The 27,624-nt window shown below is 37.3% G+C and overlaps 1 long non-coding RNA gene across 1 annotated transcript; it reads right to left on the bottom strand.

Annotated features, from left to right (window-relative positions):
- On the bottom strand, positions 1-27,624 carry LOC107318319. Its single transcript, XR_004308434.1, has 3 exons — positions 27,195-27,624; positions 2,197-2,346; positions 1-202 (listed from the first exon to the last, which is right to left on the bottom strand). It is a non-coding gene; the product is annotated as an uncharacterized LOC107318319 (long non-coding RNA).

The raw sequence follows: 27,624 nt of genomic DNA, 5'->3' as shown, positions 1-27,624 counted from the left end.
AAAGGACAAAGCACGACCACGCAACATCATTACTCAAGAAAGAAATGATACATTTATACCCTCATTACTCACATTTTATAGTTGTGGATGCTGAAATACAGAGAAAGTGGCAGTGCAAGGTCACTCTGGCAGAGCTTGGAACAAAAGTCAGACATCTCATTCTCTAGAAAAGCATTCTGCTGTTTCATAAATTGCTTTTCTCCTTAAAAAAAAAAAAAAAAAAAAAAAAAAAAAAAAAAAAAAAGATCACAACAGGGAAGTGATAGAAAAGGCCCTGAGTGACACACAGATAACTAAGGACTTAAGATAAGCTGCATTTCTGAGTCTCATTTGCAACAATACCATTTGTTGACTTCANAAAAAAAAAAAAAAGGAAAGAAAAAAAAAAAAGATAAAGATCACAACACTGAAGTTATAGAAAAGGCCCTGAGTGACACACAGATAACTAAGGACTTAAGATAAGCTGCATTTCTGAGTCTCATTTGCAACAATACCATTTGTTGACTTCAATAAACCATATGCAGAAATAACATCAGTGCTAACAGAAGAGCCTAAAAATCTTAAAAGCAATATCCTGGTCACTCTGAACTCAGTGATAAAATTTCCTTTGTGACTAAAATTTTATTCACAATACTGCCTTTGAACGTCTGTATCTTGTAAATTATCTCATCTGAAAGCAAACTGCTGCCAACAAATCTGTCTATTCACTCCAGTGAAATCTAAATCTACTTTTGAATGAAGGAGAGTGAAAAAGGCAGAATATTATGTCTCTTCAGCTAGGTTTTTGTGAGGACTCACTAATGATTTCTCTCTTTTCCAGCATGCCTCAAGCAAAGCAGTGAAAACATCACACATTTAATATGCCACTGATACATCAAGCAATGTCACTGGAGAAAGAAAGGCAAAAGGAGAAAGGGATGTTTACTTCAAACCAAAGTACAACAAAAAAAAAACATTCTTCTGTAGAAGAAATTCTTTTTGAGCTGTGGCATCACCATAATAAATCACTCTTGGATTCTGCAATGCCATGAGCTGCTCACTGCGAGAAATGACCAAGAATCCATTCACTGAATCTGTCCAGACTTCTAATACAGCAAAATGCATTGAAAACATCACTCATGCTAATTTTCTACAAGCCAAAACATGCTGTGGTACAGCAATTAGTGATTTCTTGCAGAATCAAGAAATCACTAGAACTTAGCATCTACCACCAAAAATGACATCACTCCTGGTTGGTATTGTTCTGACTTAGCAGTCCCTTGAGCAAACAGGGGACTTGATGACAGCACTATCTGTGTACATATGCAAATTACCCTGGGTCTTGTGTGTAGATGGGGCCAGAGAGGTGATGGGAACCTTTGGGTGTCCCTAATAGATTATACATGCAGATTTGTTTTGGGAATGATCTATCTTTCCTTCCTAACATTCCCATCTTCAAATAAATAAGATCTACCTGCTAGAGAACCTTCAATGAAGTGAAATGTTGCAGACAGGAATGTTTTTAAATCAGCTTGGAAACCTGCAAGCTAGCACACCAGTACGCATAAATACTTGTGTGTTTAGCAAGCTTCTCTACTCTGCTATCATTTAACAAATCTCTGCCTAAAAATAGTTCTAGTCAACATAAGTAAGAATTTCCAGGTCTCTTATTATTACTTCTACTCTTTGCTGAACTCCCTCTGCATTTATATTTTTGTCTGCTGGTAACATGTCCAGAAATGAATGCAGTCTCCCAATTGGCCTTTTCTTTAAAGATAAACACTGACCTGATCTGTTACATCTTACAGATGTTAGTAAAACTCAGAATGGTGGTAGTACTTTCTGGAGCCAAATTACACTGCAGAACTTGCACATTTTCCAAAATAAGGATCATTTCTAGTTTTGCTGCCCTTAGCTACCTTCGGCAGTATTTTAGCCTGCAGATTGATCAACACAAAGCCAGGTGCTTACTTGCAAAGCAAGGTCCTTAACAACATAAGCATCAGAGAATCTGAAACTTTCAAGCACTTTATTCATGTTATTTCTTTGTCCTTGCAGCAGCTGAGGTTGTTCAGGGAGTGGAAGAACACAACTCCATAAACTGAGAAGGGAATGTCATCCAGTCCAAATATTCTGGATTTGTTTCTTTGCTTGCATGTACTGGGAATACTGAATTATATTACAGTTTTATTGGCAGCTGTTTTGCTTTGTACTTACAATGACCTAGATTGCAAGTGTCCAATCTGTCTGCAAAGCAGTTGAAACATAGCTGCACTTTCCCAGAAGAAGACTTGGGGAATCGTCTGGCAGGGACAAACAGTACACCATGAGCACATACCTCTTCTAATCCTCCCAGCTCCTACAGAACTAGAGAACAAAATATTATGAGAGTGTGCCTAAAGTTAGAACTTGAAAGAAAAAAAGAGAAGAGAAAAAGAAAAAAAAAAAAGAAAGAAAAAAAAAAGCAATTTAACTGCTTTTCTCTCAAGATTTTGTAAGCACAGGCATAGCTGCAAAGACTGAAACAAGTTTATATTTTTAAGATGAAGAAAGAGACTGCCAGTGTGAAAAAGTCGATGGAATTATAACTAGTATTGAACTTCTTAGCTGCTTCTCTTTCTCAGTCTTTTGGTGCTGATGTGTTTCAAACCTGAGAGACAATTTAGATGACTTTTGTGCATGTTTCAGGACAGCTTTTGAAAATGTAAAGTATCTACTAGTCTTTCCCTTCCTAGTCTTCACTTTCAGAAGGAATGAAGAAAGCTTTAGTGAGTAACATGCTCTGCTACAGAACAGCAATGCCACCATCTCTGGCTCTGAACCAGGAATGCATTGTATCACCTTACATAAGCATTGTGTTCATTAACAGATTGAGAAAGACAATGTCAAACCCAAGAACAACTCTGACAATAAAATTGCAGCATCATTCTATTATTAGCACCACAATCAGTCAAATGCTGAAAGATTTTTAAAGGAATTTTGGGATCAGTATTGTGTCAGCAATTTACTAATGATGGCAATTCATGGTCACTTCAATCACACATTAAAGTTTTCATTCTGAAAGTAAAATATTTGTTCTTGTTCTTATACCCCTTTCTCTTCTCCTGTCAGCCACTCTAGCTTCACATTTATTATTAAGTACAGAAAAAAGCATCACTTTTCCCGTGATCCAAGTCCCTCTACACGAAAGACATTTGTATAAAAGGGAAAGCACAATGGACAGCCTTCTAATTTCATTTCAGTCGTATTGGAAAAAGTGTAGTAATTAGCCCTGCTAAAATAACGTTGTCTTACTTGACTTGTTGATTCAGAGATGGACATTTTGTGCCCTTCTATTTCACTGTAACTGGAAATTACTTTTGTTGCAAGGTCGGCCAAATATATATTCAGAAAACTAAATCTGATCATACAAACATACGAAGTGAGCTCAGCACACATTAGTATAACCTGGTCCCATTGACCCAACTCCAACAACACACACACATGCGCCATCTCCTGGTCACCTCTTATAACTACATGCACAAATAATGAGCCTTGGATTTTCATTTTGAATGCCTCATTCAACAAACACAGTTCAAACAGAAATATAACTGTTTGTTTCTTTTACACATGAACAGTGATGCTCAGCTGGTTAATAATTGCTTTTTTGTGTGTGGATCATTTATCTGATCACTGTCATTCCCAACAGGAGAAAAAGAATCTTTCCTGATGGATAAAGTTTCTACCCAAGGGGCAGATGCAAAGGCTCCTGTGACTACTTAATAACTTCAACTGATGACTGGCACAGCCGTTAGTGAAAGCTTCAGAGCCCAATCTCCCCCAGTGGATGCTTTAATATTAGGCTAGTAAATCAGGCTTATTTTTGCTGTATTTTTCCGTGGCGTACACACACACACACACACACGAAAGATGAGAATAATAACTCATTTGGTCTCTCTCTCACCTAAGGATTCTCCCTCCAAGAGCAGCCTACAGCTTTCTGAAGAGAGTTAATCTCATCAGATAGAGGAGCTAAACAAAGATATTGCATACCTCAAAAACTGCTCAGTCTCCTGTTAGAAAGGGGGAATTGCCCTCAAGAAGGTCTGAAATGAGCTTCTGTCTCCTGTGTGCTGGCTAACTAACCATCAGGCACCTCATAAGCAAGCTACTGGAATCTTATCTGTTATTAGTGAAATCTGGTATGGTCTTGTTTTGGAAATCCTATCAGATCAAGACCTCTTTGTGAATATATACATATTCAATCTGTGAAGCCTGGGGCAACTCATGATCTTGTCTCTGTCTTTTCTAGTGTTCCAAAATCAAGAAGATTGTCAAGTGTAGGAACCAAATTTCAGTACCCAGAGGACTCCAAGTGTGGTTTCTGAGGCATGAAGGAATTTCAGGCATATATATTTAAAGTAATTTGTCTGAAGTCAGGGAGAAACGTATCATAATCTTAAATTTAAGAAATCAAAGACAGCTGGGATTTATGCATTTGCATTCCAACACGGATGGAACCATAAAAAACTCCAAGCTAGATTTCTGAAAAGATCAAAAGGAATTAGGTCCAAATTATCCCCTACAGATTTTGGCGACAGAATCCGATAACTTCTATGAGCAGGAAAAGAAAGAATAAGGCAACAAGACTAAAGGCAGATGTTATGCTATGAATAACCTGTTGCAAAGAAAACTCCAAAAACTTGCCTTTATATATTGTTTCTATTAGATTCTACACTTCACATTACATATTGAACTCTTGGAAGGTTCGTTCTAAATAAATGTCATATCGGATCTACATGTCTCAATGTAGATCCATAGAATGTTGTGTAAGAAACCTGAAAAAACTTTTTCCATTTTTCTGCTGATGGAGTTTCAAGCTGAAGAGCTACATTCTTACTGTAGAAATAAATGAAAACTAAATGCAGTAATGTTTGGGGATTTTCAGAGTCAGAGTTTCTAATGTGTCCCTATCTCTACAAATACTTAACCTGGCTAACATCTATGACCATAGTTTTTTTCCTTTTCCTTTGACAAGAAAAGTAACTATGGCCAAGCACACCTTAAAAAAACACCAACATTAAAGAGGAGTGAAATAATCACCACAGTTGATTTTTAAGTTACAGTCACTATGGATGCACATACAGCACTAGGTAGCTCATCCAAATACAGCTACGCCATATGCATATGTTGGTATTTTCAGATTCAAATACATGGACTTGCAAACCCTTTATTTAGGGGTCAGTTGAAAGTATTGTCTTTAACATTATTTAATATTATTTAAGGAGCTCAAATTTTTCAGAACAGATCCCACTGGCAATTATTCACTAGACTTAACATGCTCTTTTGCCAAATAATTTCTTGAAAATAAACTGGCATGATTAAAAACTAAAATGTTATTAACAGATAATAGAATGTGCCAAAAAGAAATCAATACAAATTACAAACAACAAAAAAAGAAAAATAGAAGAATATATTTATTCTTGTCATAAATCGACCTTTATCATGATCCTAGACATTGCAGACATCAATAAACACAGGAAATATTGAAGAAATGCTCTGGTATTCTCTGCTTCACACTCTTCAAAAGAATTAATCAAGAAAATTATTGGAAAATGCATCTTCCACTGAAACTTCATCTAGCTATAAAGGAGCTCACGTGTATATTTTGTGCTTGGAAAATCTCTACAGAGGGCACTCAGGTACAAGCTCATGTTTTGAACAGGGTGCTTGCTAGAATCTGTGAGAGTTCCATTCTTTACAGTTGCATGATGTGACACAAGAACATCTGAAGGGAATTTTGTTTTCATGAGGATAGGTTCCTCATTGAAAATGTCCTTGAAAATATCCCAATATAAGAGAATGGCTATTTGGAAATAAGATGACCCAGGAGGAAATATTATCATTTCTATCCCGAGGCAACAAAGTTTACTCAATTTCCACTTTGTCTACCCTTTATGCTATAAGTTCCAGAAACATTCTTTCCCACAACAAGAAGAAAATTAAAATTTATTAAGACTTCATTCCTAAATAAAAAAGAAAAACAAAAGAGATGATCTTCGACCTTTTTAAACAATCTCATAAGGATTAAATTTTTAATTAGTAAGGAACAATCCAAGCAAGGAAATTTCAAGTCTGCTCTTATTTCATGTATTCAGTTTTGACCACAGAAGTGAGTTTTTCAAGGGGCCCCCTGTTGTGCCTTTGATGTTTTTGCCAGGGGAGGTATAACAACAATCCAAAGCAAGGTGAATACACTACAAGTGCTTCCAGCAATCAGAGCATAGAATTAGTGGGTGTTAAAAAAGAGAACCACAACCAGAGTCACTGGCATTATCCTCAAAAGTCAGATGTCTAGTAAAGGCATGGATGCTGAAGACATAAAGAACAGGAAAGCCTTTGAAGACATAGAAAACATTCAGAAAAGATGGTAAGTGCAGAACAGCAGGCTAAGAAAGAGAAAAAGGACCACAGAAGAATGAAGAGATTTAAGAGTATTGAGGGAAGAAGCTTTGACCTAGCAGAAGGATAGCACACACAACACTAGCCGTGATTAAACACCACAATAAAGTTAAACATAATAATCCCATGAGCAGTATCCAGACTAATAAATTGGAAACACTGACAGCCTGAACAGGATTATAACTTACGACTCGTTTAGTTGAGCATCTGGACCCCATAAGCTCATCTGGCTTCCTGAGCACATGTGTTCTAGTGACAGATGTCACTAGTACAACAGTCAGGGATACAAAACAAATGCAAAGAATTGTTTTTAATCAACCACATACTGCAGAAAGGGTCTAGAATAAGAAAGTCTTGATATAAATCCAGGAAGCCTAAAGAATTCAGTTCCACAAAGTAAGAGGTAGCTCAGAAAGCTGTTATTCTGTGCACCTCAGGTGAACATCAGGGTACAGAAGTTGGCCACAGATGCCTTGGGGCTCATCTCTTGAGGGACATGAGAAGCAAAACATGGCTGGTTTATGCTTTCTTCTAGTCCCAGAGCACACAGAATTAAAACACATTCTCATTGTTGAAAACATCCAACATAACCAATAATTTTCTACTTATACCGAATTTATGAATTAAGAAGAAGGAAATCTAATTAAATCCAGCTCCTTTATATGCATTTATAGCTTGCCACGAGTCTGGACAATGCAGGACAGGACCATTTCCCCTAACTCCTGGGAGTTGTATGAGAACTACTGTCATCAGTACTGCATTGTGAGAAAATTCCTTTCAGCCCACCTGTCTAAATAAACAATAGTGAGACAGCTTCCAGCTCCAAATGATTCTTTAGATGATGCCTAACCCAGTAAGTTGTTCCTGAGCCTAAATCCCAATTTCTCAGAGTTTTGTTTCCTGTATGCAACCAGTCTTAAAGATTCTGTCTGCGTGGATCTGCATTATGTGTATTAAAGTACCAGTCTGGATATGGTATGTTTCTGCCGTGCAGTTCATGCAAGAACCATAAAAGAACCTGAAAACTACACCCTTATAGGACAAATTCTGAGCTCTCATGTCAGCAATTTTTTTTTTTCCAAAGTACCAGTGTGGTCAACCTACGCTGCATACTGTCATCTTTCAGCTTGATTGCAGTTTGGGGAAATGGGTTAAGACTTTCCAATGTCTGCTCTGGGGTAATAATTCCTAAAAATAGGTAGAGCTCCTTTTATTATCAGTATGAAGTGTTATATAGTAAATCTGTATTTCCCAAACACAGCGAAATAAAGATAAATCTTGCAAGAAGTTCTCACCCTCCAAATACACCAAAACAAACAACCAACTCTTCAAAACTTTTCTAAAGAAAATCTTTAACTCTACAGGTTGACTCGATGATGGAAAAAAAATTTAGTCATTATTTAAAATGCCACTGTGAAGTCTACATCTACGACTTTGCCACTACTGCTCTCTATATACGGCCTGAATTGCTCTACTGGGAGCACTTTGTTTATTTCCTTATTTGAAAAATTTATTAAAGTTGATGCAACATCATGTTATGATACCAGTATTAACAGTAACACATCAATAAGATAACTTTTTTGTTTCACAGCCATGCAAGAAAATTCTCAGAAGCTGTTTTACATATTTTTATTTATGTATTCGATGATGCAGAAATTCTCATAAACATGGAGACAAAGCAGAGTAAAAGAGATAGTAATTCAAGAACAACATCAGAACATACAAAAAGCCAAAAAGAACAAATATAATCTTATGAACATAATCAAAATCGTTTTCTGTGTCATACATGAAAGCGTTGATGGAATAAATTGCAGAACTGATCCTGAATCAATGCACAAGACAACCACAGAGTATCTAACAGCAGTCTGCAGCCCTGAGTGTCTCCACTAGAAGCTCTCTTAAGGCTCAAGTGGCAAATGAAGACAACGCCAACCAAGAGCAAAATCACATTCATTTTTCCTTTGTTTTTCTTCCTCCTGGAGTCAGTACAGAAAAGTCGTCAGTTTTACTTAAACTTCCACGAAAGCTGCATGGCAGACATCCTCTCCCTAGTTCCTCCTGGAGCTGAATGAGGCTGACCGTATTCCCCTCAGCCACATGGCACCAAAATTCAGCATTGGTTACACTGATGAGAAGCTCTGAGCCATCTCTGATGCTACTATTTTGTGCCTGCTGTGTCAGCAGGAGACACCAGGCCACAGCGTCACTCTGTCCTCTTTCTGCCACTCACTAGAGAGGGAGGTGAGCAATGATCTCATTCCCTCAGGCTTTCTTACTCCACTGAAAACACAAAAGCTTTGCCAGTTGCCTTGTGTGTTTGAGCTCAAACCCAGAATAGCAGCCACGTTTTCCAAATGCACAAAAAGGAGAATACCCCATCACATACAGCATTTCTCTATAGGAACTGGCCTAAAATAACCAAATACAACAAAGCCGTAGAAAGCATTGAATTATCACATTTAATTTCACCGCAGAGCAAGAGCTGGAGTCACATTGAGTACGGATCTCCAACACACTGATGAATCAATTAAAAGATTTGAAATATGAAATTTCAGCAAATATGAATTGGAATAATGCAGGAATTTTCCATTACCAAAATGGAAAATACCATTTTAAGAAGTAAATAATTTTTGACCTCTAAAATGCTACCATTTTAGCCATTTCTATCTTTACAAAAAAAGCCTGCAAAGTTGAGTATCACAAACATCCCCATCTTTCTGAGCGCACACACATTCACACAATCTTGAAGCAGCTTAACAGAAAGCAGCCCTTAAAGAGGGTGATGGAGAGGGGTTGGTGTCCCTAAAACCACCACTCGGAGGTCTTCCAGCTTGCTCATCCCTATTGTACTCAGGGAGATTTTATCAACAGTGCTATGAGAAGATTAAACATCATTTGTAGGTCTCCACCAGGACTTGGATTAGGGCTGAATTACCACTAGATGGTTTTCTGATGTATTAGTGAATAAAGCCGCTGCCCAGCTAAACCATTTTTTCTGCTACCTTGTCTTTTTCTTTGTCATAATTGTTACAAAGAGGTTCCCTGAAACTCAGCTGCCTACCTAAAAACTGACAAGTCCAGCCTATAATTGAACATGGTCCCTGCTGTTGTTTAACAAATTGCAGTTCCATTATGCGTTTTTCAAGCCTAAAAGGCTTGTGATTGCTATCCAGCATCATTCCACATTCTCAGTACCATGAGAATGCTGCATAGACAAGATTTTTCAACAGAATTAAGGCAGCCAGCGGAAAGAACAGAAAATGAATCTATCCAATTTTTGAATTGGTCCAAATATAAAATTACCATAGACTGACAATTCTTGTTATCGTGGTGGACTTTTTGCTTAATAAACAAAATTTATACTTTGTGCATGTCATCTAGTAAGTATCCTGTGGGAAGGTGAGAACTGCTTATGCTGAAAACTACTTAAAAATGAAAGTATTTTTAACACAGGTGAGCATATCAAAAGAAAGAAACCAAGTAGCACTCAGCCAGATGTCCACCTCTGTGCATTACTATGCACACAAAACCCCGGATTATAGGCCTCTGCTGATAACAGTAGTCCAAATACTACATGTCTTGGTGACTGCTAAGTTGCTAAAGAAGTAACAGTGACACAACCAAGATAAGGAACCAGTGTACGATGAAAGAGACAAGCTGCCACTAAAATTAACACAAAAGTTCCTGGCTAAAGGGTGTTAGAAGATATCAAGTGACATCGACTTCAGTGAAACAAGACCAAAAACCAGCCAACAAACTGCCAGACTCAATCACTATTGTCTCTGTTCCACTTGCACTTAATGTCAGACAGATATGAGATGCTCGCAGAGATAACCCATGAGACACACTAATTCAGTGACTGAGTTCACCAAGGAAAGTCAGAAGTGAACTCTTGTCAAAAATGTCAAAAATACATTGAGGAAATCAAGCATTCAGGTCCAGATTTTTAATAAAATCTGGCCTGCAGAGAAACAAAGCAATATTTAATGAGTCACTGCTTATAGCTCTTCCCCAATTGTTTCATTGCTAGCTCTCCTTCTAAAATACATCAATTTTTGAGCTAGAAGAATAATTTCAGCAGTTCAAATAATGATAGCATTTTAATTGTGAATAAGCATTGACCCAACAGTGGAAAACGCTTAAAAAACAGAATGCTTGAATAATATCAAATGTACATAAGTTATGCACATCATACTTATGTAGTTTCTACTACATGTACATAATACTATCTAGGAATTTGGATAATTTGTCTCTCATGACTTCCTGTGCATTTGATCACAAATAAGGCTTTTAATCTCTGATGCTTCAGGTATTACATGTGGAATCTACCTTTCAGTGTCACTGTGAGGATGAACACCCTGTTGATAACTGAGAAATGAGCATGGAGATCATAAAAAGTTCAGTTTAACAAAAAAACAAACCAATGGAGTACATGTAGAATTATCAAGAAAAAGGTGTTCTATACAATCTGCACGTTGGAAATATGGCATAAGTAATAAAAGAATCAAAGGTAACGCAGAAGAACACATTCATCCTTTCTCTACAAACTGACTGCTTGAGGTCAGATGAAAATGAACCACTCTTTATCAACAAGCAGCAGCCACAAAGGCAGTGAGCAGCTGTGTGTTCATACACACTGATGTACACCTTGCCATTAGGCAACTGTCACACTATTAGGCAACCTTACGCCACACACTTCTGGGGGCAGTACTCTGAAAATATATATTCAGAGATTCACAGCAGTCATTCACTACCTTAAAGCAGACATTAAAACAAACAAAAAGCACAACCAAAAAGGCAGTACCTCTAGAATCTCCCTCTTAAGTGGAATCCAGGTTTACTCACCATCTAATATTTAGTTACTGTCCACAGAGACTTTGCAGAAAAACCTGATGAACCTTGGGAAGCACGAATGTGGTTTGTGTACAGTATAGATTTAGTAATGCATCCGTTGTATCATTGAACCAATCATTGTAACAGAAACACCACAAACTTCTATCAAAACCAACTAATCCTTACAACCAGGTGAAGCAAAATACGACAGCAAGCTAGAAAGGCTAACATTGAGTGTCACCATTCATAAATGTCATATTTAGGCTTCACACAGAAAAACTGCAAGGTCATTTCGGCAGATCCAGTGAATGCTATCATACTGTATGTTGACTTCTAACATAATATAAAGCCATCTGGTATGGAAACTCATGCTCAGCAGATGCATTTGGAAAACAGAGCATTCATTTTTATTGTGCTCTAAATTTAGATTTAAAGTCTGCTCAAATGCATAAGTAAAACAGATTGTCCCTCCTAGCCTTGATGCTGTGGGCATCAGTGAGGACTGTATTTGTTGATAGTATGTTCAGGCCTTTGGTCTACTTCCTCTATCTGTCAAAATATTAAATGGGAGACTCCTTTCCTACTGATAAACATAACCTCAAATAGTCATCTAAAATGGTCTCACACATCATAGCTGTTCACAGTTTTTCAGGGAAGAACAGTATTTAACTTCAAAGTTTGTGCTGTGTGGAAAGCCATTTATTTAGAAAATCAAGTCATTATTGTTATTAGAGTGCCCATTAAAAATAAAAAATAAAAATGTAACTACAGTCTTTAAAGCAAAATAATTCTATACAAAGGGGAAAGGTAGACAAAAATATGAGGAGAGTCCTATGTCTGGATCTTGTAACCAGCTTCCTGTCACAGTAAAACCTGAGTTTGCATCTCCACTGCTGGTACATCTTTTTTTGATTAAATTGATACAGCTACTCTTATGATCCTGTTAGCATGACCCTGGTTGCCCTTCACATGTGGGTTCCAAGCCACATATAAATTAATGACGCCTCACAGACCATCTACAGATGTTTAGAACCTTTTCAACATTCACAAATAACTTCTTGATTTTAATGAGCATTTTTCCACCTACAGTATACCCAATTAGGGAGAACTTCTCTAAGCTTCAAAATTTTGAGAAGCTCCAGGCTGAGAAACCCAGAGTAAAGAGGTTGATAGTGCTGGTGTAACTAGAGAAAGGAGCAAGAGCTGGCATATACAGTAGAGCAGTGTAATATAGATTACTCTGGCATAGAATCATAGAATGGCTACAAAGACCATTTTCGCAGCTGCATCCTGCAAGCAACTGAATGGGCAAACACACAATTTATAACTCAGTAATTGCTTTGGTTGGGATTCAGAGGTGAGTGCCTGTGCAAGTGAAAGTTCTCATCTGCAAAGAGTACGACCTGAAGTTACATTTCATTAGTCTAATGGTAATAATGAAATTGCACAGTGTTTAAAACATACTTAAAGCAGCTTGCAATAGTGCCTTGCCATGGAGGTTAGTTGATGTTCATAGGTAATAAAGGACAGTGTACAGCCCTCTGTAGCAGCTGCATATATAGATATACATGAAATTTACCTGCAACACTCAGAGTAAATTACTGAAAGCCAGTGAAAGCCACTGGTATAGTCTTTGATAATCCTACCTCACAGCAGGGGGGTGCTAGGTGACTTCCTTCCAACCCAAGCCATTCTGAGTCTTTGAAACTATGACTAGAGTAACAGAAATTATGCCTAAGACCTAATTGTGCATTCAGTCATTGTTTTGATTTCAAGCTTGTAACAAACTCATTCCAAAACTTGGGACTTTCTTCCCCCAGAAGGGCTAAGTAACCACATAGGCAGTGTAGCACAGCAAGGATGCAGTGTCTCCAACAGCACACAAAGAGTCTGTCTACAGCCTTCAAGTACTCTTTCCAAAGCAGAACTGAATTGGTCAGATGCTGGCAAACTTCTATCCTATAAAGTTCTGATTCCAGAAATGATTTCTTCTTAAAGACAAGTACACAGCCTAAACAAGACTGTGCACCAGCATGGGGTAGTTGATATGTTAGATGTCATAATAAAACCACTGCCATTTTCTTCACTAAGTATTTACAACAAGTCCTTGCAAAGTCACCCATTTCAGCCCATGTGTACACCTATCCTAGAGCCACGTATCTGACACTGGATGCACCTTAAAGGGATGTAAGAAAAGAGGGAAAGAACAGAACATAAAGAGTGTATCTTTTTCACCCTCTGATATCAGCTCTTTGCTCAGGCATATGAGAATCCTAGCTACTCCAGAGATCTAAGACAAAGTAGGAGTTCAAATGGAATATCAAGTGATCTCTTCCATTCTCTATCTTAAAGAAGACCTCGGTGGAAATGATATGAAGTTAACAGGCAGTGCCACCTGTCTGAGGGAACTTGGCTCTGACATCTACAGCTTTAAACCCATTAAAAGTATAACAGCGAGGAGAAAGTACAGAAAAGGGCAGACTTGAAGCCAAGGCCTTTAAAAGTGATAAAAGCAAAGAACAGCATGTCTCACTCCATACCTAGGATACTTTTAAATTTTATATTATCTGAATCCTCAAATCAAGTATCTGGACTGTTATAGAGAGAACCATGTGGACAAAGTTTTCAGGTAGCTACCAAACAAGCAAAGTTCAGCCATACATTAAACATGTTTGGAAATAGCAGAAGAAAAATCTTGATCTCAACACAATATCCATCCAATGTCAGATGGTGACTTCAGGATGAATTTGGATTAATTACCAAACACATTCTAGAAATTCTACTATACTTTTGGTAACTTAGATCTTGCATCCATTATAACCTCTGTTATAAAGGTCAGTAATGTCAAGTCACTCTACTTGTCTAAAAGAAAATTTGGTCATCCCTCCTTCTTCCATATTATGGTCATATTATTTAGGTTATACAGTGACTATATTTGCTGATCTTCCCCCACTCCTCAAGATAATAAAACATGAGTTTCAGCATTAATATCTCTCCACTGAACTTGGCACCTCTGAAACATTACAGTTCATGTGATGGAAGTGCACCCCAGTGAACTTTCTATAATGATAGCAGAGTCAGAAAATTTAGACTTCAATTAAAATGAAAATCAGGCAGAGACAAAATACCATTTGTGGTAAAATTGTTGTGTTAAATGTACGAGTTCAGGCCACTAAACAGAAGATACATAGTTACAATGTTCAAAACTATCTGTGATATTCTGATCAGTCTCAATTATGATTATTCTCATTACAGTTTCTCTCTCTTTAACTGAGCACTGGAAGAATCTTAGAGAATTCTATGACTAACATCCCTTTAGTGCTGACAGCAATGTTACATTTCATTTTCTTATTCCTGTGATTCTCCTAACTTGTTTTCAGGCTTGCAAGCACCAGCACAGTTTGCACTGATTAAAAAAGGGAAAGAGTCATCCTCTCTAGGAAACAAGTTTTAATTTCTCAAATTGTACTCTGATTAGTCTTTTAGTGAGAATTTTACTGAAAAGAATTATCTGAGGATTCTATTTAATGTGTTCTCACATCAAGAAAATATTTAAATGACAGAAAGTTTGCTGAAGTCAATTTGAATTCAAAATGTTAAGACAACCAAGAAACGAAACTACTAGGTTGTAGGAAAAACTGCAATGCCAGCTTTATACAATTTCCTACTTGCTGAAGTTATGAATATTCAGAATAAGTGAGGAAATAATTTATGGGCTGTTTGGGCACTGTGTGGAGCGTCACTGTCCCTGAGGAACACTGGCTGCATTTTGCCTGAAGCCTCACAGTGCAGACAGGAGCATACAAATCGTTATGTCTTTCTGAGCCTACACACATGGGAACAGGATAACCTCAGAAAACTCCTTCTCAGACAAAAAAAAAGTTCGTGAAATGAGATGCATGTCTTCACAGTGATATACAGCCATGCTTGGGAAGTTCTGTGTCTAAGAAGCAAGGCATTCTCTTATTCCTGACAGAACTTGTCTTGAGAAACGTCATTCAACACAGTTTGCCTCAAGACAAATATTTATTTTATTTTTTTCTGGTGGGAAACAGCTATACCATAGAACATGAGGTCCAGCAATGCCCGTTGCCTCCCCAGTTACCACCACTTGACAGGATCAGCAGTTTTTCAACCTGCTACCTTTCCTGCTCTCTAGAGCAGCATGAACTTAGGTCACAGAAAGGTTGCCCAAAGGTACATCTTTTAAACATCTACTGTGTGTTACTGCATTTCCTACTGCATACAGAACAAGTTATGGCTTACTTTTGGACAGCTATACTCTTGTATTTTCTCTTCAGACACTCCCCAAAAGTTTTTCAATGAGAAATCACCAGTAAGAACAAAGAAACAGTACAAAGCAAGTCACAGTGAGAACTAACTTTACTTTATTACCTTTATGCCCTTATGTACCCTCAATACAATAAAAAATAACAATAATAAAAAACACACTGGTTTACTGCTCCTGCACTACTATGAGTAAGATTCTGCTCAGAGACTCTTAAAGAAACCAAGGATGCATTTGGTCAGTGAATTTCCACCTTCCCTTTCTTTATGGTAACATGTTTATGTGTCCATGTGCTTAACGATGCTTTCTTACATTCCATTGCTGCTCATTAAAATACACTATTTGGTTAAAGAAAAATGAGACAGAGTAACGTGTGAGATGTCTAAAAATACTGGTTGTTGCTTACAGATTATTTCTGGTTGACTGATGCAATTGTGCAGTATCACATCTAATCTGGAGGATAGAATAGGCATTAAGCCTGTTCAAACAAATTCAGAGCCTGAGTTACGCATGGCAGTTCCTTCACAGACAGAAAGGTAAAAGATTTTGGAAAAGCAAATTGTTCACTCAAATATTTCTGTGATTACCCCCAACACATTGTATGCTATTATCCCCACTGCACCCTCCAGCTTCACTAAACCTGTCTACAGAAAGCCTTCTCAGCATTGCTACTTTCGCAGATCAGGGTCTAAAAACAAATTCTATGAAATCAATTTATTAACCCCTGAAGTTTGTGATTTTAATAACTATTTAGTCACTACACAACAGATAGAATCAGTTTATTGTAAAAAAATAATATAAAAGATCCTCTGCATTATACCTACAACTTTATAGCATGCCTAAGATGTTCCTCAAACCACCTGCAAGTCACAAGGCACCATTATTTGCTTACTGTCTTCTCTGTGGGCTACCTTAAACCCTTAATTAAAACCAAATTAAATTAAAACTACTTCAGGACCAATTATCCTTCATGACATTCTAATTTTCCACACTGTACTTTTCCCTTCCCTTAAGGCCAGACACAGCAGCCATCTCCAGGGCTGGGGAAGGCTGAAGACAGCTCTTGCAGAGCTCATCAGCAACATTCTAGGTGCTGGCCAAAGGTATCAGCAGTCACAAGCTGAAGGGAACTGGAGTCCATGTAGGTACTTGAGCTTCATAAACAATATATATATATATATATATAGTTTTATATATATATATATATTACATACATATATATATAAAATATATAAAAGAGGACTCCAGCCCATTACAACACTGATGGATGTTCAGTTCTAACAACACCAAATTCCCCATCTGTGGGTTCCATCTTGGGCACGATCCCACCAAACTAGCACCAAAACAGCCAGAGGACAGCAAGTGCTAACAGCTGCTGAGAACAACCTCGTGATTCTAAAACACATAGTTAAAGTCAGGAGTCATTGCCACTATGACTGCCATTCAGTGATTCACATGAAACTTGTGTATAGTTTATAGTGTATAGAATGTATAGAATCTGTTCTCAAGGACAAATTTGGCATGGCCATCTAATTGCTGGTAAGGCCTAGCTGTGCCAAAGCCCTGCATAGAACAGGGCATGGGGCACCGCTTAGGCACCCTGTCACTGCTAGCCTACAGGGAAGAAGCTTGTAACTATCTTATTGCTCTCACTAGAGTTAAAATCACTTCAAATAATTAAAACAACAACAACGAAGAAAATAGACCTCATGCGTACTACATACATCAGCAAGTCATTGCCTACAGGGGCCAGGGATGAAAAATGCAAAAACAGGTTATTTTCTTCATTGCTGCAATTACATACAAAAATGGGTGAAACTTTTTGCCAGTGTAACAGTAAACAACTTTGATTAATGTCAAGGTATCACACCCCATGCGCTCAACCATAAAAGCATACTTTAGTTAACTCCTGGGTACAAGCATATAATCTGTAAGCCTCAAAGTAGCACTAGAAAAGCAGTGACTCAGAAATATTGTTCCTAAGCACAATGCTGTCTTAAATGTTGTGGGAGTTTTTGTCCTTTTAATTAGTGTGCTGTGCTTAAATGACAAGATAGCAGTTAGACAAAAAGCAGAATCATTAAGTCACTTCATTTTGGCTGCTTATCCTACTCCTCAGCCACAAAGCCTCCCAGCATTCCAGATCACCTTATATTTTTGTCCTTCCAAAGCACTGTGATCAACAAGGCAATAACTACATGAGATATACATTGGAAGCCACAGGACAGAGATCTCGAGCTCTCTTACACCGCTAATGCAGTTAGTTGCTAGCTCTCTATATTATGCCTGAATTAGAGATTCACATAGTCTGACCATAGTTAGTAATGGTTACAAAATGGAAATGACTACAAGTGCCTTGTAGCATGCAGAAATAAAGCACTGGCTTTGCTTAAATTATGCGAAGTCATACTCAGTACACATCTGGGTGCATCACATATCTGAAATTCTGTAGTATTTAAGTTGGAAGAGTGTGCAGAAGTTAAAAGAGCTGTCTTATTTACCCTAAGTTATATTGGGTCTCTCAGTGAAGCTGATAGATGAAGTTCTTCCCTGATATCTGAGAAAGTAGCAGTGATACAGCTGAGAGAAGCACCATGAAATATTTGTTTTTACTTTTAAAAGAAGTACCATTGCAAGGTTTGAAAGAGAACAGCTTTCAAAATGCTCATCAAAATAGCTTTTCACGGCAGATTCTTCACTATGTTCCCTTCAGAGTACACAGCAATTATTTGTGTCACATTTTGGTATCAAGCACCCCATCCAATTCCACCAGTTTTTACAGCCCTCTGCAGAACATGTGCTCGATCACATCCTAGTCAATGTGAGAGAATTAGGAACTTCAGTCCAGGTCCATAGGATGCTTTCAGGCATACATCACAGCCATCATTTGTCATTCTAAGGGGTTAACATGCTTTTATGAGCTATATGCTACTATTTAACCTTCAGCTGGGTTAGGATTAGAAAGAAGGTGGCTATGAGGTGAAACTAGATTAAAAAAATACAATTTAATTTTCAGGAAAACACAATCGTAATTATTTAACTTTGTGTACTGAAAGCCTTTCTGAAGTGACAGAAGGAGATAAAACTTTCAGCAACTCTGCCTCAGGTTTTCCCACACCATCAGGGATTTAACTTTTCAGTAATTGTCTCTTCAAATATAGAAAGTGAGTGACAGATTTTAAAACAGACAGACACACACACAAAGTAATCAACATTTAATTTGGTAGACTGACCACAACAAGAATTCATTTTGTCAGGTTTTTTTTTTCCCCTCCCTGAAAGAATTGAAGCCAGCCATACAATAGCAATATTCCAGATGGCTGTACATCCTCAGTCTCTTTCAACAAATTTTTGATCACCATCCAAGAAGCAGGAAAGTGCTTCTGATGGACATGCACATCTTTCTGCAATGTGACAAATCATACAAAATAAAAGAAGAAAAGCCACCTCATTTACAAAGTAGTCTGAGCTGGAGATGCAATTTGGATGATTAGAAGGGGAAAACAGATATGCAACAAGGATAGCAACTAGAAATAATTTTTGCCTTCCCTTGTTAAACCTATTAATTAGATAGAATATTTTCCTACACTTGCAACTCCTAACTTAGATAGAGATAATTAAGGTTTTACATATCTTTTCCAACCAAAATTTCCTGTCTACTGTTTTAATATCTTCCACTTAACTAAGAATCAGACTGGTGTTAGCTGAAGTTGCTTGCTAAAAATGAAGCTAGCAACCAGCAAGAAACTTACAAAAACTACATTTTATTCCACCATGTAAAGCTATTAACTGTTATCTCTGTGCCTGCATATTCTGTGCTACCAAAGGAAAGGGCTTCCCCAAATGGCTGAGTGTCAGCACACTTGTCCTGCAAAGCTTCATTCTTCCTCACACTTGTCCCAGGGTAAATTTTTCAAAAGGGGCTGCCTTAATTTCAAAATTGAGTTTTTAACAATAATAATGTCTCAAAAAGCTACATTTTAAATGTACCAAATTTCTTATGTCACCTGGAAACACTCTTGAAATGGTGCTGAAAAATCTTGAAATGTTTATGAAAGAAACCAAACTACTCCCCCAGTTCCTTGCCTTACTCATTGAGATCCATAACTCACAAAAAGATCTCAGAATGTCCTTACCGTTTCACATTTTCCCCCCTCAGCTAGCAAAATATTAGTAATAATAATAAAGGTGCTAAGAAAGAAACTATCATCTTCCATTTACCTGGTCACTGAGTATTTAAACTACTATGTACAAGAGAATCTAGATTCAATCCTTTTCTTGCCCAAAAGAGATTCAAATCTATGTCTTATTTCTTGACAGGTCTTAACCTTCTGGTGCTATTCAACCATCAAATGAAGCTAATTCTGCTTTAAGAATAGCTGCTAAAGCCAAGCAGTTTCACCAGAAATAATTAAATGTTCAATAGGTTAAAAAAAGAAAGCAAACACAAGCAGAATTTGCTAGTATAACTTTTATGATACTTTTATATAGGCAGTGACACCATATTAAAGTCCTCGTATAAAATATTAAGCACTTTCTTGAAAGCAGGCTTCCCTCACAACCTCTAAGATTCTATACGTGATATCTGACAATGAATTCACAGCTGCTTCACTCCAGCTTATGTCAGCATAACTCCACCAATTTCAGCTGAACCAAGCTCACAGCAAGTTTTTACAGCAAGATGCTCTTGACAGCTCCATCAGTATAATAGCAGGTATTTTCTACTCTTGCACAGTGGTAGTTTTCTACTTTTTGAATGGTATCATCATGGTTCCACTGGCCCGTTAGGATTCATAAGCTTTATGATATGGAATACCCACAGAGTTCCAATGTAATACCCCATAACAGATTTTGCTTTTGATCACTTGAGCAATAAATGCTGTTATTGACCTGACATCCCTCTCTGCTTAAATTTCCCCCATACTTGTAGTGTGTTGGACTGTATTGAATGGCTCTCACACACACACAAAATAGTCAATAATAAAAGCATCTATACCTCATTCAAATACAAGTTCTCCTCTACTTTACCTCTCTGAAGAATAACTTCCAGAAATGAAAACATTCATTTCCTTTGCTATGTGTGAATACAAGCAGTCATAATTCTTAAACATAGCTTTCTATTGTTTTTTTTTTTGTTTTTTTTTTAATTTTTCAGTATGAGAATGTTGCAGAACAGCATTATTTACACTGCAATACCAAATTCATGCATTATGTTTGGTCACATTATGCTAATTACCAGAGATTTTCAGGCAGACTTTTTCAGAAACTTCAGGGACTTAACAATAAAATGCTTCTTTAGTGTAGTTCCAAGCAGTCACCTTGATAGGTACCATTCAAAACAGTATTTCAAATCAATTTAAATGACCAATTTTGTTTCTTGAAGCCCATGCTCTCCTGGTCACCTCCTGTAGAAATTCCTGTTTTCCTCAGCCCAACTGCTTTCCACATTCTTTTCCCTGTTTCTGCATATTCTATTTAGATAGCAGCAGAGAAAAAAAGGAACCAGATAATCATAGCAGTAACTATCATCAAACTGGTCTAAGGGGAGATCTCAGAACTTTACAGAGGAAAGAATACAAGTCCTAAAGGAATTAAATAGTGCAGCAATTACTTTAGTTGTTAATTCACCACGTGAAAATTTTAAGCTATATCATGATACTATTTTAGATAAAGTACAGAATTCAGATTCTTGTAGCTCCCTATAAATAAAATCCAGCTCCTCATTAAAGAGAAAGAATACACTGAGAATGAGAAGTTGGCCTAAGTTGTTGGGTAAAGGAGGATTAGTCAGTATCAAAGTTCCAGTTTGACAAACTGCATATGGAATCAGAAGTACTGGGCTTCAAAAGTGAACCTGAGCATATCTGAATGTGGTAAAATGCCAGTTAAGATTTCAAGACTTTTATGAGATTCAGCAGACAACAGATCTAGCAGTTATTTCAAGTAAGAGCAGTTACAGAAACACAAAATACTATTAACACTTTCTGCAGCTACTATGTTTCTATAGCTTGCATGCGTGTAGACCAAAAAAAGATATATATATATATGCATATGAAGGTATAATCTGCATTACTGTGATTCACTGTGCACAGTGCTGAGAAAGAATGAGGCATTAAGAGATTTGCATCATGAATTAATGGATTCACTGAACTTTTATAAAGACTTCCTGAAGATCACAGTAATTGTATCAATATCTCATTTACAACCCCTTAAAGCAGATAGGATTGTGGTTTGGTAGCAAAGCATGGATGTTTTACAGATTGAACCCTGCAGTTAGAAAGGTCGTGCTGGTTGTTCAAAGCCTCAGCTGAGAGTTCAGCTTTATTAGCACTATACACAACCAGTTCACCCACATATAAGGTAAAACAGCTTGGATAAGTTCAGTCAAGCACCATAATTATGCTCCATGTGCCTGATAATGAAGCAATCCTTGCTGCTAAAGAACTACCCCAAGAGCCTCCCAGCAGCAGCAGCTACAAGCCATCACTGTCAAAATGACTTCTCTCTTGGGTGTCTGGCCATTGGTGGTACAGCACAGATTCCTCTTTCTTGACAAATGACAACGGCTCACGCTGTGATCTTCTTTCTACTCATTTTCGTTTATAGGTGGCTCTATTCCCTATGCTCTAATGTAATTCAGCTTCATAGCAAGTCTGGTTATATTTCTTCCACAGATTGCAATTACATTTCTAAGCCAGTCTTTGTGTTGCTACGAGAATCAGACAAAAGGAAAAAATTTAAAAGTTTCAATGAAGAAAATTTCCATAATATGTGGTGGCTGTCACAATCTTCCTGATAGAAATAATTACTCCTCCCAATGTAACTACACTAAACCACCAAGAAATATGGATAAAGACTCATCCATCTGTGCAGAGCTCTCTTATAAATGCATATGAAAATGAAGCTAAATACAGAGATTAGTATACACTGAGATGGGCAATGCAGCACATGTTAAGGCAGCAGGCCCAAGTTACCTTGGGTTCTGAGACAGTGAAGGTGTTAACTATAAGTATCAGGAAAAGGCTATGTACGACATGCTGATTTTTGAGTAAGCCTATGCTTTGTCTTCCTGTGATCCACAAGATTAGACAGGCTAATTCTCCCACATTTGTGACTGAAAGTCAAAGTATCCAAAAAAACAAAAGCACAAGCTGCCACAGCATGAGCTAATGATGTTTTTCTGGGGCAAGAGAAAGCCACTCATCTGCAAATGACAGACATTGCTTACTTATAAAGGATATGGCTACCACAACCCAAACACTGCAGCTTGAATGTAAGTACTTTGGCACTGCTTAATTTTCTTCTTCGTGTACCGGCACAGCACATCAGAACTGCAGAGCTCAAAACCCACTAGCAAGCCTGGTTAAATAAGTAGCAAGGCAGCAGCTCTCATGGAACATTATGAGCAAAGCTGTATCTAGATAAGCAATTAAGTTACCTCTGCTGGCAATCACTGCAAAGTATATATATCTCTGGGCTGTAAAAGTGTGTTTTTATGTATTCAAAGAAGACTGCAGTGAGAAAGCATTCCAAATATATCAGCAAAAAGATAGATACTTCACCTAGATCTGTTCTGTTGCACTCTATGACCTAATCAAAGAGTAACTGTTAATCTATTCCTTAACAACATTGTTGCCAAGACTGAGGCTTTATCCAGGACCTGTTGAAAACTTAGGTACTGCCTATTCTAGAAACCTATAGGGAAACTCTCACAGCAACTTTTGTACCACCTTATCTGTGCAAAGTAACCTTCCTTTCCTCCGGTGAAAAATAATAACCTATTAATGCAGACCAGCATTGTTTGGAGTGCAAACCATTCCCAGAAGCCACAGAGGTCTCATTCCATGCCTGACCACCCCCAGTGACCATTGCATCCTCCATAGCCAGAGTGGTGAGAAGGCAGTCCTCCAAATGTGTTTCAGCAGAAAAGTAAGTTGAACAACAAACTCAATTGCCTTAGGGTGGAATTGCACCTGCAGCCCAAAGCAACTCGAGCCCAACAGCGCTATAAACTCCTCATCCAGGAAAAGTGTTGCTGAGACACTGCCCTGCAGCAAACTCAATAGCAGGCTAAGCTAATAGCTGCAGGGCTCTTATCTCCAGAGACCTGGTATAACTGATGGGAGACCTGCTGATTCAGAGTAGAGTCACAATAGCTTTTTAAATCACTAATAGGGCCATCAAAATTACTGGACATAATAAACTCCTTCTGCACTAAGTATCTGATGAGTAATCAAAATTAACTATGGAAGACTGGAATATCTAGAGTCATAAGCCCTATAATCCATGTTAATACACACCAATCCTTTCTTTCCTTTAAAACACGCATGGAAATGCAGTTTAAAAGCACATTGGCTGTGAATGACTATTTCAAAAGCTGCCAAGAGCTAGTCTTAGAGCAGAGAAGACCCAAAGCACCTATGGAGGAAGAAATGACATATGCAAATGTTTTAAGTGGCTTCTGCGTGATCAACAGCATCCCAAAATATTCACTGTGACTTGAACCAGTATGTCATCCTCCTTGAAGGTGAATAATCAAGTTAAGATAGAGAAAGACGTCAGTTATTAAAATACTTGAAATCATTATTATTTGAAAGTGCTCTTTCCCATTCAGCAGATATCTTATGCCTCTGCTTTCTTACTTTAAATATGAAATATCACAATATTTAGAAATACTTTAATTTTAAAAACAAACACAAATCATTTTTCATGGCTTCTGAACTCATTCCTGGTATTTAGAATTATAAATTATCAAATCCATAAAGTGACTGTAAGTAATAATAATAATAATACTTGAAACACACTTCAACTGGAACTCCTACTAATTACCAGTTTATGTACTTTAGATAAAATTAATGACCAGAATCATTGATCTTCTGAATTACATTAAAATCAAATTCTGTTTGAGTTAGTTTTGAGATGCCACAGTCTTCCCTGGCATTAGTCCATCTAACAGACCAGAAAGGTGGTAGTGACTTATCTGATTCCCTGTAACCCCACCTAACCAATTTGAACTTATCTCCAACCTTGTTCTGAGAAGTGGGAATTTTTCATTTTTTCTATCTTACTCAGTCCTAGCACTTACATTTAAAAATTCAAAAGCAGTCATGAGTTTGCAATAAATGAGAAGGTACAAAAGAAAGCATCTACTCAGCTCTGCATGGAACAAAAGAATAAAATTGTCTATAGCTGGCTTTACCCTGCTTCACCATGTCTTTTCACAGCAATGAGATTCATAACATGCACACTTTCCTGAATTATTTTAATCCCATCACTGTCAATACAAGTTCTTCAAAGCAGTCAGGAGATAACGATGGCTTTATCAGACCTGCTGACCACTTTGCTACATCCAGATGTGCTCCTCCTATATGGAGCAATTAATAGATGTTGTGGTGTTATTTCCGAGCATAATATAGCAAGAAGTCACACAAATCTAAACCCCAGAATTGCTCAGGTTGCATTTCAATCCTGTAACTTAGGGGATGCTGCCATCAAGAGTTTTGAAGACATAAATGGCACACTGACAGCCGTTGTCAGTGAGGACAATGAAAATTGGCAGCTCTAGCCAAGTATGAAGCATGACAAATTGCAGGAAAGCAAAAGGAAGACAGTGTTTCACTCAATTCAAAAGTGAGATGACATTTGCTAGGAAACTGATGGGAATTCTTCAGGCAGTCTACAAGATGTGCTAAATGTTACTTGCATTATAACGAATCATAAGGTATCAACTGAAAAATCAGTTGCCTTTAATGAAGACTTCTCTATGAGAAAAAAAAAGCAGGCAATTAGATGACTGAAACTAGAAATATGTTGTACTTTACGTATCTTTGAAGCATGAAGGACCTAACAAAATGCATTTAATAAATACAAATATCAAATCACTGCTGCTTATAAGGCTGACAGCATTTTGAGCTTATGGAACACTTAGCAGGTTTCCCTCTCTCTTCACACCTATGCTAGCAATATGTTTCCAAAAGCACATTCTTCCCTATGATAAAGGCATCATCAGTAAGCTTATCTATTGTTTCTTACCATTAAAGTGGAAGAGTCCCTTTTTAAAAAGAGACATAATTTCATAGCATCAGTGCATACAAAAATAGAGAAGTTGTTTAAACTGTAGCCTATATTTGCTTAATACCAATAGGATTTTTATTTTTTACATGCTGGGAGGGGGAACTTTTTCTAAACAGACGTTGTTTTGTCTGCTGATCACATTTTCTAGCTGTCATAATGTTGTGATGACTTCACAAGATTATTATTATTGGAGTATGACGATTTTCCTTCACACTGCTAAAAAAAACCAAACACCAAAATACACCACCTTCTTAAGCACTACTGGTCATCCTGACAGAATTTCTTGCAAACTGATTTTAAAGAAGGCTTTTAAAAAGTATTTAAACAAAATAAAGTTAATTTCCTTCTAAAAGAAAAACCTCTGTGGACAACAGCATCTATATTTTTAAGTACAAAGAATTAACACAAGAACTTGATTATGCACCTTACCAGAAAACAGAAAGTATCTCTGAATTTCAGAATTACATTCAAGAAGTAGAAAACAAACTTGATCTAGAGCTAAATAGCATCAGTTGCAACACTACATCCTTTTGGTAAATTATGAAAAACAGCATTTGTCATCATTTTTCTTAAAAGTTTGACTATTGCGTCTATATCTTCCTCTAGAGTAGTGATCAGTAGAAGCAGCACTAGGGGCTCACAGCCCCTTCCTTCCCTAGTGAGAGCTGTTCAGTTAAACCTTAGCAAAGACACTGACTACCACATTACACCCCACTCCCCAACCCCTCCTCCATGGCAAGAAGTGACAACTGCAGCACATTAACAATTGGCGTGTTTAATTACATACCTGCTTCTTTATGCTAAGCAAGTGGCCCTTAACACCTCAGCTAAAAGCATAATACTTTATTGCAACCCGAAACAACGTGCAAAAACTTCTACTAATTTGGGTGCTTCTTCTTTCTCATTAGATTGTCATATAATTAATTCCATGAGATAATGGTTCCACAATTAATTATAAAATAAGAAGTCTTTCTTGATGAAAACAACAGTAACAACAACAGCAACAAAAATTAAGTTGACTCTGGAGCAGCTTTTCACATCATCAGTTTAAATGTAAGACTAATTCAGAAACACTGACTCTGCACAGCTCACACAACAAATTGTATTACACATTTAAGAAATAACATGAATTTCACAATAAAATTTTAAACATTTGAGTATATACAACATCCCAATACTCCACATATATTAGGCATTTTAAAAGATGTAAGTTACCACAAATTCAACTTATCACAAAAAGTGCAGAAAACGTGTAATTCATAAACAGCTGAACTGAATGGCTGAATTATCTTTGCATACAAATACTGCCAGTTCCCCAAGAGACTTCAGCAGTTGGAAGCTCTGTAGTACATGAGGAGAAAACCAACAACAAAGCTCTTTCTTCAGTGTTTTTGATAAAAGACAGTTAGGAAGATATGAAATCCCGAGCGTTGTCTTTTGTATTAAAAAGGAATTATTTAATCTTCATGAAAAAAAATTACAAAAAAGAGAAAAAGCAAATACATCCATTTTCTTAGGCCTTTTAAATAAAAGAGTGCAAAGCAAACTTTTTGTGAAGAAGTTGGAAAACAGTCCTTACCATGTGCTGCTCTGCTGCTCTGAAGTAACAAAGCTTCTCTTTGCACCACAAGAAAAAGTGTGGGGTTTCACTTCAACCATTTTTAACATCCCAATCAGCATCAGATGTTGACCCCAGCTCTGTCAGCTGTAATCTGGGGAAAATCTATGTCAGGTGCTCCCATTCTGGAACTAAAAGTAAGAAGAACCACCTTCCAAGGCAGGTGGTATAAATTTTTGCATCCTCCTCACTGAGATGAATCCTTTATTGGTAAAGGGGAGTAAAATCACTCCCATGTCTCATTAACAGTTCCAACTCTCAAGGATAAGATCTGCCATCTTTAATTGATCATTTTCCAGGGATTTATCTTTCCATTATTTTTCTCTCTGCTTTACATCCATGAATTCAGAGCAAAAACAATGGGAACTGAAGTAACCACTCTGATGAATGC

Source organism: Coturnix japonica, chromosome 9 (genome assembly GCF_001577835.2).
Source record: "Coturnix japonica isolate 7356 chromosome 9, Coturnix japonica 2.1, whole genome shotgun sequence".
Taxonomy (NCBI): Eukaryota; Metazoa; Chordata; class Aves; order Galliformes; family Phasianidae; genus Coturnix; species Coturnix japonica.
This window is presented reverse-complemented; position numbering and strand designations above follow the sequence as displayed.